Source organism: Cervus elaphus, chromosome 20, assembly GCF_910594005.1.
Source record: "Cervus elaphus chromosome 20, mCerEla1.1, whole genome shotgun sequence".
Classification (NCBI taxonomy): Eukaryota; Metazoa; Chordata; class Mammalia; order Artiodactyla; family Cervidae; genus Cervus; species Cervus elaphus.
The window spans coordinates 39,051,247-39,068,325 of record NC_057834.1 but is presented as its reverse complement, the minus strand read 5'-3'; the positions used below and the strand labels follow the sequence as shown (position 1 = coordinate 39,068,325).

The window sequence follows — 17,079 nt, the reverse complement described above, 5'->3', positions numbered from 1 at the left end:
CCTACTAGATGGTGGTAAGATTAAGATGCCCTTTTTTTTTTAACAAAGCAATTGGACAATATGTGTCAGAAGTCTTAAATGTATTAATAACATCATGTAATAATCAACAATCATTATTAATCTTGTAATCATACTGCAAAATAATTATTAATAAGTACAACTAACAATACAATCATAAAAACCTACCTTGAGGAAGATAATTCAAAATCTGGTACAGAAATTTAGGCTGGCTATAGAATTGCATACAATAGCAAAAAACTGAAAACAACTTTAATGTCCAAAACTAGAGATGCGGTCAAGTAGATTTTGGTACAGTCATAAATTATACAATATATAAAAGTCATATATATGAAGAGTTAATGGCATCACCAACTCGATGGACGTGAGTTTGAGTAAACTTCAGGAGTTGGTGATGGACAGGGAGGCCTGGCGCGCTGCAATTCATGGGGTCACAAAGAGTCAGACATGACTGAGCGACTGAACTGAACTGAAGGCCATGGAAGATGTTTAGTTCATTATAAGAGGAAAGACATAAAATTTAAATAGAGAACAGTTAGGTTTTTGAAAAACAACATGACTAAGTGACAGACAGTGCTGAGTGCCTACCCTGGAACTCTGCCCTCCTTTCTGACAGATCCCTGGTTCTGTCCACAGTCCTCTGAGAAGGCCAGGCTCCCTCCCCGGAGCCAGAGAAAGGACTGTGATTAGTCTAATCTAACCCGGTTTTGGCAGTTCCACCCCTCTTGCCAGTGATACATGTGATACAACTCTGGCCAGCAAAACACAAAGGAAGTCTGTCAGGGGCTTTCTGTGACAAAAATTCCTTGCTGTGAATAAATGATGCCCTGAGGATGGCAGAGTAGAGGGCTGGGACAACGCTGAGTTGCTGTACCAACCTACCCTGGAACTGCCCTATCTGTGGGCTGACCAATACAGCATCACGTGAACCTTCACGTGACACCAGAATGTTCACGATGACATCTGAGAGGTAGGATTACCAGAGATTTTATTCATTTTAATAGCTTCTTCAATTTTCAAGTTTTTTGTAATAAAGCATCTATCACACCCAAAGTAAGAGAGAAAAAGTTTGTAAGAGAAAGATAACTATCTACTGTGTGAACCTTGCCCTGAAGAATCTCAGTCTAAACGGGAATAGCCATGTAAATAAATGATTAAGATATGATGAGATAAAATCACAAAATACAACATCATAGATATTTCTCTGTTGTTGCTCAGTCGATAAATCGTGTGACTCTTTGTGACCCCAAGAACTGCAGCAGACCAGGCTTCTGTGTTAAATAAAAATTTTAAAAATCCTTCATAATATCTAATGGTGAGGATATGGAGAAACTAGAACTCTCATACACTGTTGGTGGGAAGGAACATGAAACAGTACAACCACTTTGAAAAACTGTTTAGCAGTTTCTTCTAAGGCTAAATAATGCAAATACCCTATGTCTCAGCCACTATACTTCTGGGTACTTACGGCAAATGAAAAGAGATGGTCACAAAAAGACTTACACAAGAATGTTTATAGAACCAGGGATAGGGAGAAGGGAACAGGGAGAGTTGTTTAATGGAGGCAGAGTTTTAAATTTGAAAATGAAAAAGTTCTGGGACTTCCCTGGCAGTCCAGTGGTTAAGACTGTGGTTCCATTGTAGGGAGCATAGAATCAATCCCTGGTCAGGGAACTAAGATCCTGCAAGCCACAAGGCCAAAAAATACATTAATTAATATATATATTAAAAAAAAAGAAAATGAAAAAGTTCTGGAGATCGGTTTCGCCATGTGAATAGACATATACCATTGAACTGTACACTTGAAAATGGTTAATCTGGTAAATTTTATGTGTTTTTTTCACCACAATAAAAAAAGAAGAAAAATAATGTTCATAGAACTTTACCCTTGATAGCCACAAACTGGAAACAACCGCAGAGTCCACAAACTGATGAATGAATTAAACTAATGTGCAAGCATGAAGTAGAGAGTGACACATGCAACGTGATTGAACCTCACTACAAGAAGCCACGCACAAAGTACATACTGAATAGTTCAATCTACATGACAGTTTAGAGGCAAAACTGATCTATGATGATAGATATCAGAATAGTAGTAGCCTCTGGGGATAGCGGTAACTAGAAAGGTGCATGAGGGAACTGGCTGCAGTCATGGAAACCCTTTATCTTCTTAATTTGGAGGTAATTAAATGGGTATCTGTATTTGTCAAAATTTATTGAATGGTGAATACCATATCATATTCATAAAATGTTTATTGTATATGATTATATCTCAAAGAGATATTTAGGGAAGTTTTGAGACGAGGGAATTGGAAGAGGCTAAATTTATCATTTTGACTACAATGAGAAGCTGCGAACAAGAGTGCTTCTTGAAATCAGATCAATAGCAACGGATAAACGTCTCATGCAGCAATTTATAAAAATGCTTAACAATATTAAAATGATGACAATTATACATATATTTGAAGTCAGTTTTGTGGAGTAAGCTTTGATATTCTACTAAATTTAAAAAAGGAAAAATATATGATACATACACACTAATGTATCTTTAAAACAAAACAGAGACCTTTATTTAATTAAAACTGCTTTTATTTAAAACACTGCACAATATTTTCTTCAAATATCTTGTTAAAATCTGAAATAAAACCAAATATTAACTTTTTAGCCATATGCCAAAAAGCAAACCTTTAGGACTCAGAATGAAGAAAAAATATTTTTAAGCTTACAAGCAAAGGAAGAAATCAAAAAGGACAAAATTTGTCTACAGGAGAATGAAAAACAGGTTTTGTACATTTAATAATAAAGCCAAAATTAGATGGCAAACAACCAACTGGAAGGGTATTTACAGCACAGAAGAGTTTTTTGTTTTTATAATCAGTACATACTCATTTGTTAGATAATTTGTATAATTTATAAACAAAATCATTTAGAGACAACAAGCAAATAGACAAAATCACAAATTAACAGAATTTTTAGAACGGAAATAAAAATGGTTAACAAAAAACAGTTCAAACTAAATCAGAACCAAAAGTGCAAATTAAAATGAGACACTGTTTTTCAAGTTAGCCAAGATTTTCCTCTTTCAGTTAAAATACCCAGTCCTGGAGAGGGCAGGGCAAGACGGAGGCATAGGGAATGGTCAGGCATTGCAGTGTAAACTCGGATTGCAGTGTAAACTTGTACTCACTTAAAAAAAATTATTTATTTTTAATTGGAGGATAACTGTTTTATTTGGAGAAGGAAATGGCAACCCACTCCAGTACTCTTGCTGGAAATCCCATGGATGGAGGAGCCTGGTAGGCTGCAGTCCATGGGGTAGCTAAGGGTTGGACATGACTGAGCGACTTCACTTTCACTTTTCACTTTCATGCACTGGAGAGGGAAATGGCAACCCACTCCAGTGTTCTTGCCTGGAGAATCCCAGGGATGGGGGAGCCTGGTGGGCTGCAGTCTGCGGTAGCACAGTCGGATACGACTGAAGCGATTTAGCAGCAGCAGCAGCAACTGTTTTATTAGTGAGTAAGTATCATATATTTTTCCTTTACAATGTTGCATTGGTTTCTGCATGGTACATCAACAAGATTCAGCCATAGTCTTACTCACTCTTAAGGAAGCAAATGAGGACAAGAAGGTACTGCAGCTAGGTAGAAGGGGGGCCCGGATATTTGGCGGTGAGAGTGGGGTTAAACAACAGCCCTCTCACCTCCAGCCTCTAATTGTAAGAGAACTACTTTTTTTGTGTGTTAGAAGAAGAAACAGAAGGGTAAGACTGCTCCATTTTTTCTGTTGGGGGGTGCATGTGGCGTGAGTAGGGTTCCCTGAAGATAAGGCACCAGGAAGATGGATGGGGGTTTGGGCCCTCCCTGGGAGAGGGCCAAAGACCAACACCTGAGCAGCCACTGTGCTGAAGGACAGGCTGCAGTCTATGCTGCAAGTCCCCCCACTCTGGCTCTGCCACTCACCCCAAGGCAGGGTGCTGTCCCTGGGGAGCAGCGCTGGGCACAGCAGAAGCACCTTGAAGATGGCTATGTAGAAGGCAAGGTGCAGATGAGCATGCAGAACATCTGGGTGAAAAGCCAAACAATGACAAGAAGATGGAGTATATTTTACTTAAAAGTCCAAGAAAAGGACGGGAGGAGATACAAACCAAGCTATTAGTAGTTCTACCCCTGGAGGGTGAGATAAGCTGGATGGAGAGGGGTCTCATTTCTTTTATAATTTTCTAGTTTGGATTTTTTTTTAAGCCTCTTTTGAATGTTTGGGTATTTAAAAAAAAAAAAAAAAGGTTTAAAGTTCACAACCCTTGATCCCCAAACTCCAGTCAAAGAATGAATTGTTAAGGGACTTAAAACCTTCCCTGGCTCATTGTAAGTGCTTAAGGAAATGTTTCAAAGATAAATACTCTAAGAGGGAAAAAAAAAAAAGACTCAAACTATGGGAAAAAAGCCTTAATATCCTACCTATCATAGTTTAGACTATGAAAAGACTCTTTTAAAGTCCCTTGGACTGCAAGGACATCAAACCTGTCAATCCTAAAGGAAATCAACCCTGAATATTCATTGGAAGGACGGATGCTGAAGCTGAGGCTCTAATACTTTGGCCACCTGGTGTGAAGGGCCAACTGATTGGAAAAGACACTGATGCTGGGAAGGATTGAGGACAGGAGGAGAAGGGGACGATAGAGGATGAGATGGCTGCATGGCATCACTGACTCAATGGACATGAGTTTGAGCGAATTCCAGGAGACAATGAAGGACAGGGAAGTCTGGCATGCTGTCTCAAAGAGTCAGACAGGTCTTAGCAACTGAACAACATCATAGTTCAGGAGGGCTTCAGGGGGATGAAATATCTCACAGGGTGGAATTTCCAGGCGACTGTTCCTTGGGGCCTGACCCTTCACCCCTGCAGGCTCAGATGCAAGTGCGGAGAGAGGTTCTGACTTGCTGGGATGGACCTGAATACTTGTGTTTACAGACATTTACAGTGACAACTGTATCTATCATGTAGATTAATGTTGATTAATCCTAATCAACACATTTTCTCCCTGTGAGTAGATTTTCAGTTATTCATCTAATAAACACTTATTAAGCACAAACCATGTGCCAGGCACCATCCTAGACCCTAGAGATATAGCGGTAAACAAGACAAAAATTTCTTTCCTCATTACTTTCATGAAACTGATGTTTTAGTGAGAAGACAGGCAACAAACAAATATACAATGTCAATTAGTTCTAAGTCCTAAGAAGAAAAATAATGCAGCCAATTTCTTAGCTAAGTAAGAAATACAGAGCACATCTGTCTTCAAGGGGCTCTCAGTCTAGCAGAGAACTGACCTGAAAATAAACAGTTATCAAACAGAGATCAAATCCACAATGGGGTTGTGCTCAGGGGTTTATGTGACTTCCTAATTGATGGAGGTCAAAGAAGGCCTTCCGGGAAGAGAAGCATGGGCTGAACCCAAGGAAGTCAATCAGCCAAAACAGTGTGTGTGAGTGTGTGCACGCACACACGCACAACCCAAACAGCAGATGCAAAGGCAAGGTAAGGATAAAGAGAACATGATCGATGCCATAACAAAATAACAATGTGTGATGGACAAACAAAACCAGGTGGCTTCATTCTAGTGGAAGACTCTGGAAATGCCTCAGAGAAGTGGGATATGAGGACACGTGTCAGCACAAATGCCTATGCATGCACACACACTTGAAGCAATCATTTGGTGTTTTCACCTGCCTAGTACTTCTGCACTTCCCCATCCCATGTCGTTATGGAAGAAGTTTTACCCCTGCCCTTCAAAAGTGGGCCTGTGACACAGACTTGCCTAATCATGGCATCCGTTGCTCCTTGTCTACATGGCTAGCTTACAATGCTAGAAATGAGCTATAAGGTCATACGCTTGGAGCTGCCAGAAGTCACCTGTTTCAATATGAATAGAGAAGACAGCAGAAAAGAATGAGGGCGATAAACAAGAAGAAGCTGAGAAAGGCAGCGTGAAGAGAGTCTTCACGGCATCATTTCAGTCTCATGATCCAGCCATGCCTGAAGTTCACCTTTGGACCTCCTAGTTAAATAATCAATCCTTTTTTGCTTACGTTAGTTTACATTAGGTTTCTGCTATTTGCAATTAGATTAGTATATACTGTTCTGGGGAAAGAACTTCACTCTATGTGTGGTGGTGGTGGGGTACAAAGGGAAAGGAAGGATAAATTATGTTAAAGCAACTCTCGCATTAAATCTGATAAACGTGATGAAATAGGTAACTTCAGGACATCTGGGAGGGTACAGAAGCAGCAATGAGAGCTCCTTGGTGGAGGAACTGAGAGTTTATTTGTCACAATCTACATGGGTGGGTTATGTAAATCTTCCAAGTTTCTAATAACTCACTATACAGCCGAAAGTCATCTTCAAACTGAGAAACAACACAGAACAGCTGATCAAAAACACCAAGAATATCATGTTTAAAACCCATCTACTATTCCCACATTAATGCGCATCCATCACAGATCCTTCTCAAATACTTAATTTTGTGACAAACTTAACATTGTGAACTCTTTATCCCTGACACCAAATGATCATCCAGTGTTCTCCAGGAAACTTAACTCAAGCAGCTGTATTCACTACGGTCCAAGTCTAACAGATGTTATAGCAAAATAAACTGCTGTATCTCAAGAGATCACTACAGAAGCCCAAAAGCTCAGATCCTGTGGTTCACATATTTGAAAACTCAAATCAGTTGGTCACAGATAATACCAGTTGTGGTCTGAATCACAGCGTCAAATCTTTAAATCCACAAATCAGAAGGAAGCTCACATTACATCCTGTTATAGTATAAAAATAGCTAGCTTAAAGGAAACTGTCTTAAGCATTGTTACTCCTGGCTGAAGTAACAATATCTCAAGATGTTTTCTTCTTTCCAAGTATCTATTGTGTGTCTATGATCCCAACAGTGTGTGCCCATGAGCCTTTCCTTTTTCTCTGGGTGAAAAGGCCAAATCTTGGTTCACATCTGGACAATGCTGGGCAAGATGTAAAATACAAGATAATTTATCACTGGACAATGAGATGTTATTCTTAGAGCAAACACTGGCCCTCTAAACCCTGCTTATGTCTCCCTTCCCCCCCTACACTAGGCTCACATTGCCTGGACTCAGGTCATTGAGAAATGTTCAGTTGCCAAGTCGTGTCCAACTCTTTTTGACCCCATGGACTGCAGCACGTCAGTCTTTCACTATCTCTGGGAGTTTGCTCAAATTCATGTCCACTGAGTTGGTGATGCTGAGAAATAACAAGCCCCAACCCCACACAGCCTGAGGGCCTGGGTTCAAGTTCCAGATCTGCCATTAACCAGTGTGAGAAACTTGGCTAAGCTCATCTTCTGCACCTGTAAAATGGGAATAATACTTATTATAGCACTGGGTTGCTGGAGGGAGTAAATCCATTAGTGTCTGTAAAGAGCCTGGTACAGGGTCACACACATAACACTTGCTCAATAAAGAGAAGTTATAAGTAAGAGATGGAGAAGGAAATGGCAACCCAATCCAGTAGTCTTGCATGGGAAATCCTCCTCTTGCCTGAGACAGAGGAGCCTGTTGGGCTGCATTCTATGGGGCTGCAAAGAGTCAGACACGAATGAAGCAACTAAGCATAATTAAGAGAATAAAGTGAGGCTTAATCTTTTTCCAGTTCTAAAATTTGATCGTCTACTGTAGAGAGATGGTGGGTTTCTAGTCTCCCCACCCCAATCCCAACTCTGCTTTATCCTATTTGGCAGAATAGCAAATATCCAGAATAGCAAAAAGTTCCCCTGCTTTTCAAGCAGCTGTACCAATGGGAAACCTTCAGCAAGGGAGCAAGTTCAAGTCATGGGTGCTGGGAACTTACTAATAATAGCTAGAGACTTCAAATTCTGACAACAACCCTGCAAGGTAGATATAATTATCCTCATTTCGTAGATAAGATCAAGTAGGAGTAGAAAGGTTAAATAACTCAGTCACTGCCATACAGCTGGCAAAGCAGACCTGACTCCCAAAGTTCATGCCCCCTTTCCACTCTATTCCCTGCCTCTCACAATACAGCAAGCACACCCAACTGTGAAATAATGAAATAATGGAAAAGATATTTCAGGATCTCTGACACGATGGGAACAGGCTTTCTTTAGTAAAGAAACAAACTGGCATCATCACTCACATTTGCTGGACAATTTGTTGCTCCTGCCTTCTCGCTCCCAGGGACCTCTTCTAGAGATCCGGCTTCCTTCTCAACAACAGCCACTGTGCAGGCCTCTGTGTGCACATCCTCCCCCCTTAGCAGCTTAGACTCTGTTCCCTCCCTTACCGCAGGCTGGGACACCCCGACACTGCGTTGAGTATCCAGTGACAGGTACTAAGGCCTTTTTGAAAGGCAAGTTTCCCAAACTCTGACATCAACACGTCACACCTGAGGCAGGCTTACCCTCTAGCGGGGCCCAAGAATCAAGCCAGATGAAGGAAGGGGAGGTGACGCAACTAGGCTTCCTGCACCAAGGCCAGAGCGAGGCGGAGCGCAGTGTCCGTGACCCCGCAGTGGGCTCTACACGGCGGACGCCTACGCCTTCCCTGTGGAAGGCACGCCAAGGGCGGCGGATGTTATCCCAGGGATGAGGCGCGGGCCTATGCAGTCAGAGCTGAAGACGCAGAAAGGAGCGGACCGGAACGAGTCCCAGGCGCCTCTCTCTGCTGTCACTCTCCCTCGGGCGAGGGAGTTGCCGAGAAGGAAACAAGGGCCTTTGGTACCCAGCTGTTCGGTTCTGGCTGGCACGATCGCCAGAGCATCCGTGCGCAGTCTCTGCCGCCCACACCCGGGAGCACGCACACAAGCACTTGGCCCCCGGCGCTCACCTCCCCGCCAGGCTGCCGAGCCCCGCCGCTGCCCGCGACCCCCGCCTCCCCACCTGGCCCTGCGGCCACCCTCAGCCCACCCAGGCGCCCCTGCGCTCCCCCTTCCAGTAGCGCTCGACACTGGAGCGGCGGCGGGAGCCGGGCGTTCAGGCCACAGAAAGTGATGGCGGGGAAGGGAAAAACCTCTTACCGGGTCCTGTAATTCTCCGGGACACAACTCGACACCAGAGACAGTCACTGCCGCCCGGACCCTCCCCCCGCCCTCCCCCACCACGTAGCCCTCTCTATCTTCAGTCTGAAATCAATGGCCCTGTCGCGGATTGGTGACATCACCGGCGCGCCGGGCGTGGGAGGGAGCACCACGTGATTTCTCTCTCTTTTGTTTGCGTGCTAGTTAAGCTAGGATTTTGTTGCTGCTTTCCTTGGGTTTTTACTGTTCTGTTAATGGTGTTGCTGTAGGCATGGTGCGGAATAGGTACTTGGGTTTGGGATGCTACATTTTTGCTCATGGCCTTGATTAAACTCCTCAGTCACTCATAACGTAGTTAGGCCGGAAGGCCTGGATGGTAGGTGGATACCATCTTTAAAAAAAAAAAAAAAATGGATCTCAGCTACACTGGATAAGTTAATAATGCCCCCAAATCAGTAGTCCTTGGATGGAAAGTTCAGATTAAGTATTTTTAATATGTTATAATGAACATCACCTTTAACTCGGCCATTTTGCCACCCCAACCGAGACAAGAAATATTACCAATAATTTAAATCTTCTTATAAGTGGGCCCCATACTGTACCACTGCTTTCCCCTCAGAAGTAACCTCCATCCTGACTTGTGTTTACACAACTTTTATATTGCTTTCATTTCTTTTCACATTTAGGTGCATTATTAAACAGTATATTTTAAAATTAGGTTTGTGTGTGTGTCTGTGTGTCTGTGTGATATTTTTGAACTTTCATCTACTGTTCTCGACATTTATTTTAACAAACTTATTCCTAAGTTACTTAGTCCATTCAGGCTGCTATAACAAATACCAAAGATTTATAAACAGAAATTTATTTCTCACAGCTCTAGAGGCTGAAAGTCAGGGTGCTAGCATGTTCCAGTGAAGGCCCTTCTATTGGCAGAGTTCTTGTATAGCAGAAGGAGTTAGGGATCTCTGGGGGATCTCCTTTATAAGACTTTGAATTCCATTCATGAGGGCTCTACTCTCATGAGTTAAGCCAAAGGCCCCACCTCCTAATATCTTCTGTTGGGCATTAGGATTTCAACTTATGAATTTGGGGGAGAACACAAATGTTGACCATATTACTAGGATTCATTCTTGTTGTTGAGTGAAGTTGCATTTCATTCATTCTCACGGCTATGTAACAAGTCATTCAATTTTCTAGGTGTACCCATTATTCATTCTCTGGCAGCCTAATATTTATGCAATTGCCAGTTGTTGGGTTTTTATTTTTGTATACACACACACACACACACACACACACACAATATATATTTATATACAAAATATATGTATGTATATACATATATATGTGTATGTGTTCAGATTCTTTTCCACTATAGGTTATTACAAGATTTTGACTATAGTTCCCTGTGCTATACAGCAAGTCCCTGTTGTTTTATCTATTTTATATATAATAATGTGTATACGTTAATCTTAAACTCCTAATTTACTCCCCCACCTTTTCCCTTTGGCAAAAGTTTGTTTTCTGTGCCTGTGGGTCTATTTCTATATCTGTTTTGTAAATAAGTTCATTTGTACCATTTTTTTGGACTCCACATATAAGATTCTCTGTCTGATTTACTTCACTTAGTATGGTGATCTCTAGGTCCATCCTAGAGATGGTTGCTGCAATTATTTCATTCTTTTTCTGTGGCTCTTTTATCCATTCATATGTTGATGGACAGATGGTTCCTCAAATATTTGTTCCCCTTCTTGTAGGAGGACTACACATTTCTACCTAATGCCATGTGATTTGAAGTGCCCCTTTTGGGAGGAGTATGCATATCCACCCAACTGACAATGAGTTTGGTCACAATGACTTCATATCTGACCAAAATCTTTAAAAAATATTCTGTGTTTCCACTAGCTCTCTTGCTTATTTCCCTCTTCAGTGAGAATGGCATGTCCTCCGCTGGGGATCTGAGAATGCAGAAGACATGGGCTATACACAGCAAGCAAAAAATAAACACTGAGATTTCAGATTTTGTTAGTTACCACAGCATATTATACTGAAAACTGACTGATAAATTATTTATCTATGTCTTCTTTCCTGTTTTTCACAGATAAATCATTGCAGAAGTTTATTTTGTTGGTTTTTTCAAAGAACCAACTTTTGGTCTTGTTGCTTCTCTCTACTGTAACTTAGTTTCCTATTTTTTAGTTCCTACTTTTGCTCTTATAATTATCATATTCTGTTCACTTTCTTTGAGTCTATTCTGTTGTTTGTTTTCTACTTAAGTTATACACTTAGTTCATTAATTTTCAGCCTCTTCCTCCTTCTGTAGAAAATATTTAAGGCAATAAATTTCCCTTGAAGCACTGTTTTCATATCCTACAAGTTTTAATATATACTGTTTTTATTAAGTTGTAAAATGTATTTAAAATTGTATTATAGTTTCCTCCTTGACTCATGAGTTATTTAAAAAGCATGTTTTCAAAATCTATGTTCAAATCTATTTCAAAATCTATGGAGATTTTAAATTCTAAAATATCTGCATTGTGATTAGAACATAGTTTTGTAATACTTTTCTTTGAAATTTGTTATTTGCTTTATAGCTTAACTCATGGCCTAATTTTGTAAATGTTTCATATGTGCTTGAGAAGAATTTGTAGTCTCTCACCGTTGGGTGCAAAACTGATGTATGTCCATTACTATAAGCTTGTTAATTTTGTTGTTCAGATATACATCTTTGCTGATACTTATTTTTGGGGGGGTCTGCTTGAATCATCAGACACAAAGACATGTTTAAAAAAATCTCCTGCAGTGATGATATATTTGTCCATTTATCCCTGTAGTTTTTATCAAGTTATAATCTATATGTCTTTTTTTATTGGAGTAGAATTGCTTTACAATGTTGTGATAGTTTCTGCAGTACGAAAAAGTAAATCAGCTGTATGTATACATATAGTCCCTTCTTCTTTAGCTTCCCTCCCACCCAACCCCCATCCCACCCCTCTAGGTCATCACGGTATACTCTATATTATCTTGAGCGTATTTTATTAGATGCTTATATTTTTAGAACTGTGTTATGGTGTATGCTCAGCCGTGTCTGACTCTTTGCAACCCCATGGATTGTAGCCCTCCAGGCCACTCAGTCCATAGAATTTTCCAGGCAAGAATACTGGAGTGGATTGCCATTTTCTTTTCCAGGGGATCTCCTTGCCCAGGGATCAAACCCTGCATCTCTTGTGTCTTCTGCATTGTCAGACAGGTTCTTTACCAGCTGGGCCACAGGGAAGTGTTACGGTAATTAAATCTTAAATCATTATAGAGTTATCCCTTTCTATCCCTGTAATGCTCATTATCCTCAATATATTTTATCTGATATTAACATGGCCAAACTAGCTTTCTTTTAGTATTTGCTTGGAATATCATTTTCATTCCTTTTACTTTTAATCACTCTAAGTTCTTTTGCTTTAGAAGTACTCAGAAATCCAGGTGGACTTTTAAAAAATTCTGATAATCTCTGTCTTGTAACTGTCAATTTTTGTCCATATATATTTATTGTAATTCTTGATATATTTGAAACTGATTCTGATTTCTACTTGATCCATGTTTTCTATGTTTCTGGCTTTTTTTATTTCTTACTTTCCCCTCCCCCCCTTTTCTTTCTTTTTGGATTAACTGAGTTATTTTTGAACTGTTTTCCTATTCCATATTTTTCTTTCCAAATATTTGGAATTATGCTTTCTCTTTTTAGTGGTTACCCTTAAAATTTATCATGCATTCTAAAGTTTAAACACAATGTTGACATTCTCTTCTACACAGTACAAGAGCTTTTGAATAGTTTAGCACTTTTCTTACCCCTTCTGAATAATACAGCACTATTGTCTAATTTTTGGTTCTGTTTTTTCTCTTTTTTCTCTGTAAACTGGTCATTGTCATTTTATTCTACCCAGACAATATTTGTTTGCGTTTACATACAGAGAAAGAAGGAGAGTTAATATGAGGATGTGTTTATAGACTAGCTGCCACTACGTGCAAATAGGATAGCTTGATGTTATGGGACTGTTCTCCAAAAAGTCACATAAAATGTGCTTCAGGAAAGTTTGCCTGGGAAAATATTTTAAAGATGTCTTCAATTACTTAATAAACTGTCTTGGGGAAAGAAGACAGGAATTGCCCTACTGACTCCTGCTCTCCTTCTGTTAGGAGAGTTAGCTCCCCTGCCCCTTGTGCGGTGTGGTGCGCTCCAGTTTCGGATGTTTCTGCATCAACTGGGTAGCCGGGAGGGAAGAGGTGTGTAGTGTTAGCATAGAGGGTGTACCTGCATGAGAGTGGGTGGAGTCTATGCAAAGCTGGCCCAGGTTAAAAGTGAGGCCAAGGAAATCTTAGGTGGAGCATATAGTATAAAATAAAGAGGGAGAAGGTTCTCAAAAGAAGGAATAGCATTTTAGAGGCACAGAGATGGAAGAAAGCTCTCTTCCTTTAGGGAAATGCAAGAATAGCAATTTCTGAGAATTCCCTGGCAGTCCAGTGGTTAGGACTCCGAGCTCCCACTCCCAGGGGCCCAAGTTCAATCCCTGGCTAGGGGACTAAGATAGATGCAAAACAGTTTCTTTCAAACCGAAGAATTTCCTTTCTGTGACCTCTTAAAGATGTATTTTTACTTCTGTGAGCCTTTTCTGTAAGCTCAAAGTTCAGGTTGTATATACATGAATTTGAATTTCTAACAATGGGAGTAATTACAGATAGAGGGTACAGGTTACTGGGAAGAATAAAACGATGTTTGTGGGCATATATGTTTTTGCTGTGATAGTTTGGTAGAGATAAAGAGCTAAGGCAAAGAAAAGTCTTTGGAATGGTCCATCTCAGTATCCCTGCCAGGAATGGTACTGAATGTGTCAGGACTTCTCAAGAGCCAGATGAGTGTGTTCTGTTAATGTTCTGGTGGGTTCTCAAAGTTTTTATTGGCAGAATTTTACACCTGAGAAATCCTCTGGGTGTTATTAAGGACTTCCCTTTTTAAAATCTCTGAGCTAAGTAGAATACATTAAAATCATCCAAGGACATTTCAAAACAGATTGTATCAGACCAAACATCCTGTGAAGAACAGTTAGAAGAGCTGGATAAAATATTTAAAAAAAAAATCTATTTGAAAGCATATCCATTGAGATAGCAAAGGATTTAAGAGTGAAGAGACTGGAGAAGAGGGAATCCCACAGAAGAGAGACCAACATTTGACCCCACATATGGTATTTACTGTTAGCTTTCCCGGTGGCTCAGTGGTAGAGAGTCCACCTGCCAATGCTTCCTGGCCGCCTGCCAATGCAGGAAATGTGGGTTCAATCCCTGGGTCACAAAGATTGCCTGGAGAAGGAAATGGCAATCCACTCCAGTATTCTTGCTTGGGAAATGCCATGGACAGAGGAGCCTGGTGGGCTATAGTCCATGGGGGTCACAAAGAGTTAGACATGACTTAGGGACTAAATAGCAACAACAACTGTATTTTTGAATTCTGAAGTCAAAGCTGTGAGGGTAAGAAGCTGGATAGAGCTTTTGGAAGTTCAGAAGCTTTCTGAGGTTCAGAACTCACTGATGAGAAGGGTCCTGGTAAACATACCAGGTTTAGATTGGGATCCCTAACTCTCAAGGAAATTGAAATCCAGCTTGAAATAATTCAATCTTAGATGTACTAAGTGGTTTGCCCCTATCTTAACCTCTCCTATAAACCATCTTCCGTGGGAGAAGATAATATTGTCCAGTACTTCAAACATTTTCATACAGTACGTCTAGCATTTAATGAAAAATAGGGTGGAAAAAAAGAAAAGACTTTCTCAAAATTCAGACACAAGATAAATAATAAAAAGAGGTCGACAGGAAATCCAGATATTAGAGTTATCATACACAGAGTTTAAGATAGCTATAATGAATGTGTTTCAGAAATTAAATTACAAATACAGTGTTTTTGGCCTGTGGTTGTACAGTAAAAATGTATTTTTTGTCCCAACTCACATCAATTGTTTTTACAAAACAACATGCAGGGGAATTCTCAAGTTACATTGCAAATACAGGATTGTTGGTAGAATATCAGAATCAGATGTTTTGAGACGTAAACCCAGTGTCAACAAAGGAGGTGCATATAGGGATATTGGTTTTAAAAAAAAGCCATTCTACTGCATGCAGAACAGCTATTTGTTAACAATTATATTAATTATTGAGAGTTTAAGCATTTTCTATCCTATTATTATCATCTGTTACTTACAGGTGTTCTACTGTGTTTAGTTTTAGGAAATTGATTAGAAAGTTTGGTTTGAAATTTAATACATTATAATTTTTTCCTTTTAAAATAATGGGGAATGAGCCCTGATTAGATTTTTTGTGCAGAATACCTGGTTTTCAGGATTGGATTACTGATATTATCAGGCATTATCAGGAGATACTTGTATTGGTGAGCAGGTTTCACTGTATCTTTTTTTTTTTTTCAATTGCTGCAGTTTTTAATGCTCTCTTCCTAAAAGTCCATTTTCTAATCAGTTATTAATGGTGTGTAATTATGCAACTAACTTTTGCATATTTATTTTATGTTCAGCTTTTTAAATTCTACTGATTTGTTTTATTCTATGCATTTTTCATGTAGATAATATGTCCTGTGAATACCAGATTTGACTCTTTCCTTCTAGTCTGTACACATTTTATTCACTTTTTTCTTTTTGGTCTTATCTGTTCCAGGTAGAAACTGTAATATAGCAAGTAGTGGTTTTAAAGTATGTCTGTATGTTTAAACCTCTTCTCATAAAAGGGGAATATGGGTTGCTGTAGTGACTTGCTTCTAATGAATAAAATTTGGCAGAATTAATGCTGTGGTGTGACTTCCAATGTTATGCATAAAAGGCAGTATTGCTTTGTGCCTCTTTTTCTGTCTCTCTATCTTAAACTAAATCAGTTTCCCTCAAGTTTATAAATTTTCAATCAACCTTGACTATGTTGATCCTGTTTTCAATTTCACTATTTCTTTACTTATTATTATTATTTTCTTCCTGCTATTTTCCTCTTGATTAGTCTGTTGTTCTTTTTCTAATTTCTTAAGTTGGACATTTAGCTCATTATTTTTATCCTCTCCATGTTTCTAACTAATTTCCCTTCTTTAGAATGTCACTGATTTTTTATTTCTAGAAGTTCAGTCTGGCACTTTTTCATAGCAAGGTCAGTTTTACAGTCTTGTTCCTTACCCATGTGTCTAAGTCTTTAAAAAAAATCTACCAATATATTTGTTTTTGTTTATATGATCATTTCAATACCACACATCTTTGTGGGTCTGATTTCGCTGTAGGTTTTTCTTCTGATTCTCTCATATGATGTCTTGTTTTCTTGTATATTCTGTAATTTTTATTGTGCTCTTCTGTTTGTTGAAATTGTATTGTGAGCAATATTTGAGGCCTACATTAAGGGTATTTTCCTTAGAAACACTTTTTCTTTTTGCTTACTATGTCAGTTCAGTTCAGTTCAGTTGCTCAGTTGTGTCCGACTCTTTGCGACATCATGAATCGCAGCACGCCAGGCCTCCCTGTCCATCACCAACTCCCAGAGTCCACTCAAACCCCTGTCCATCAAGTCGATGATGCCATCCAACCATCTCATCCTCTGTCGTCCCCTTCTCCTCCTGCCCTCAATCTTTCCCAGCATCAGGGTCTTTTCCAATGAGTCAGCTCTTTGCATCAGGTGGCCAAAGTACTGGAGTTTCAGCTTCAGCATCAGTCCTTCCAATGAATACCCAGGACTGGTCTCCTTTAGGATGGGCCAGTTGGATCTCCTTGCTGTCCAAGGGACTCTCAAGAGTCTTCTCCAACGCCACAGTTCAAAAGCATCAATTCTTCTGTGCTCAGCTTTCCTTATAGTCCAACTCTCATATCCAAACGTGACCACTGGAAAAACCATAGCCTTGACTAAACGGACCTTTGTTGACAAAGTAATGTCTCTGCTTTTTAATATGCTGTCTAGGTTGGTCATAACTTTCCT

At 39.8% G+C, this 17,079-nt stretch overlaps 1 protein-coding gene across 5 annotated transcripts in view; it reads right to left on the bottom strand.

The window, feature by feature from the left end:
- Positions 1–9,188, bottom strand: part of ADAR (adenosine deaminase RNA specific) — a 52,257-nt gene extending 43,069 nt beyond the window's left edge. For 2 of the 5 annotated variants that reach the window (XM_043876047.1, XM_043876049.1), the window contains exon 1: positions 9,085–9,188. The gene's annotated coding sequence lies outside the window, so the exon portion shown is untranslated. Of the gene's footprint in view, positions 1–8,205; positions 8,331–9,084 lie in introns of those variants that run through there. The other 3 variants (XM_043876046.1, XM_043876048.1, XM_043876050.1) reach the window with 3 other exon arrangements.
- Positions 9,189–17,079: the final 7,891 nt, after the last annotated feature.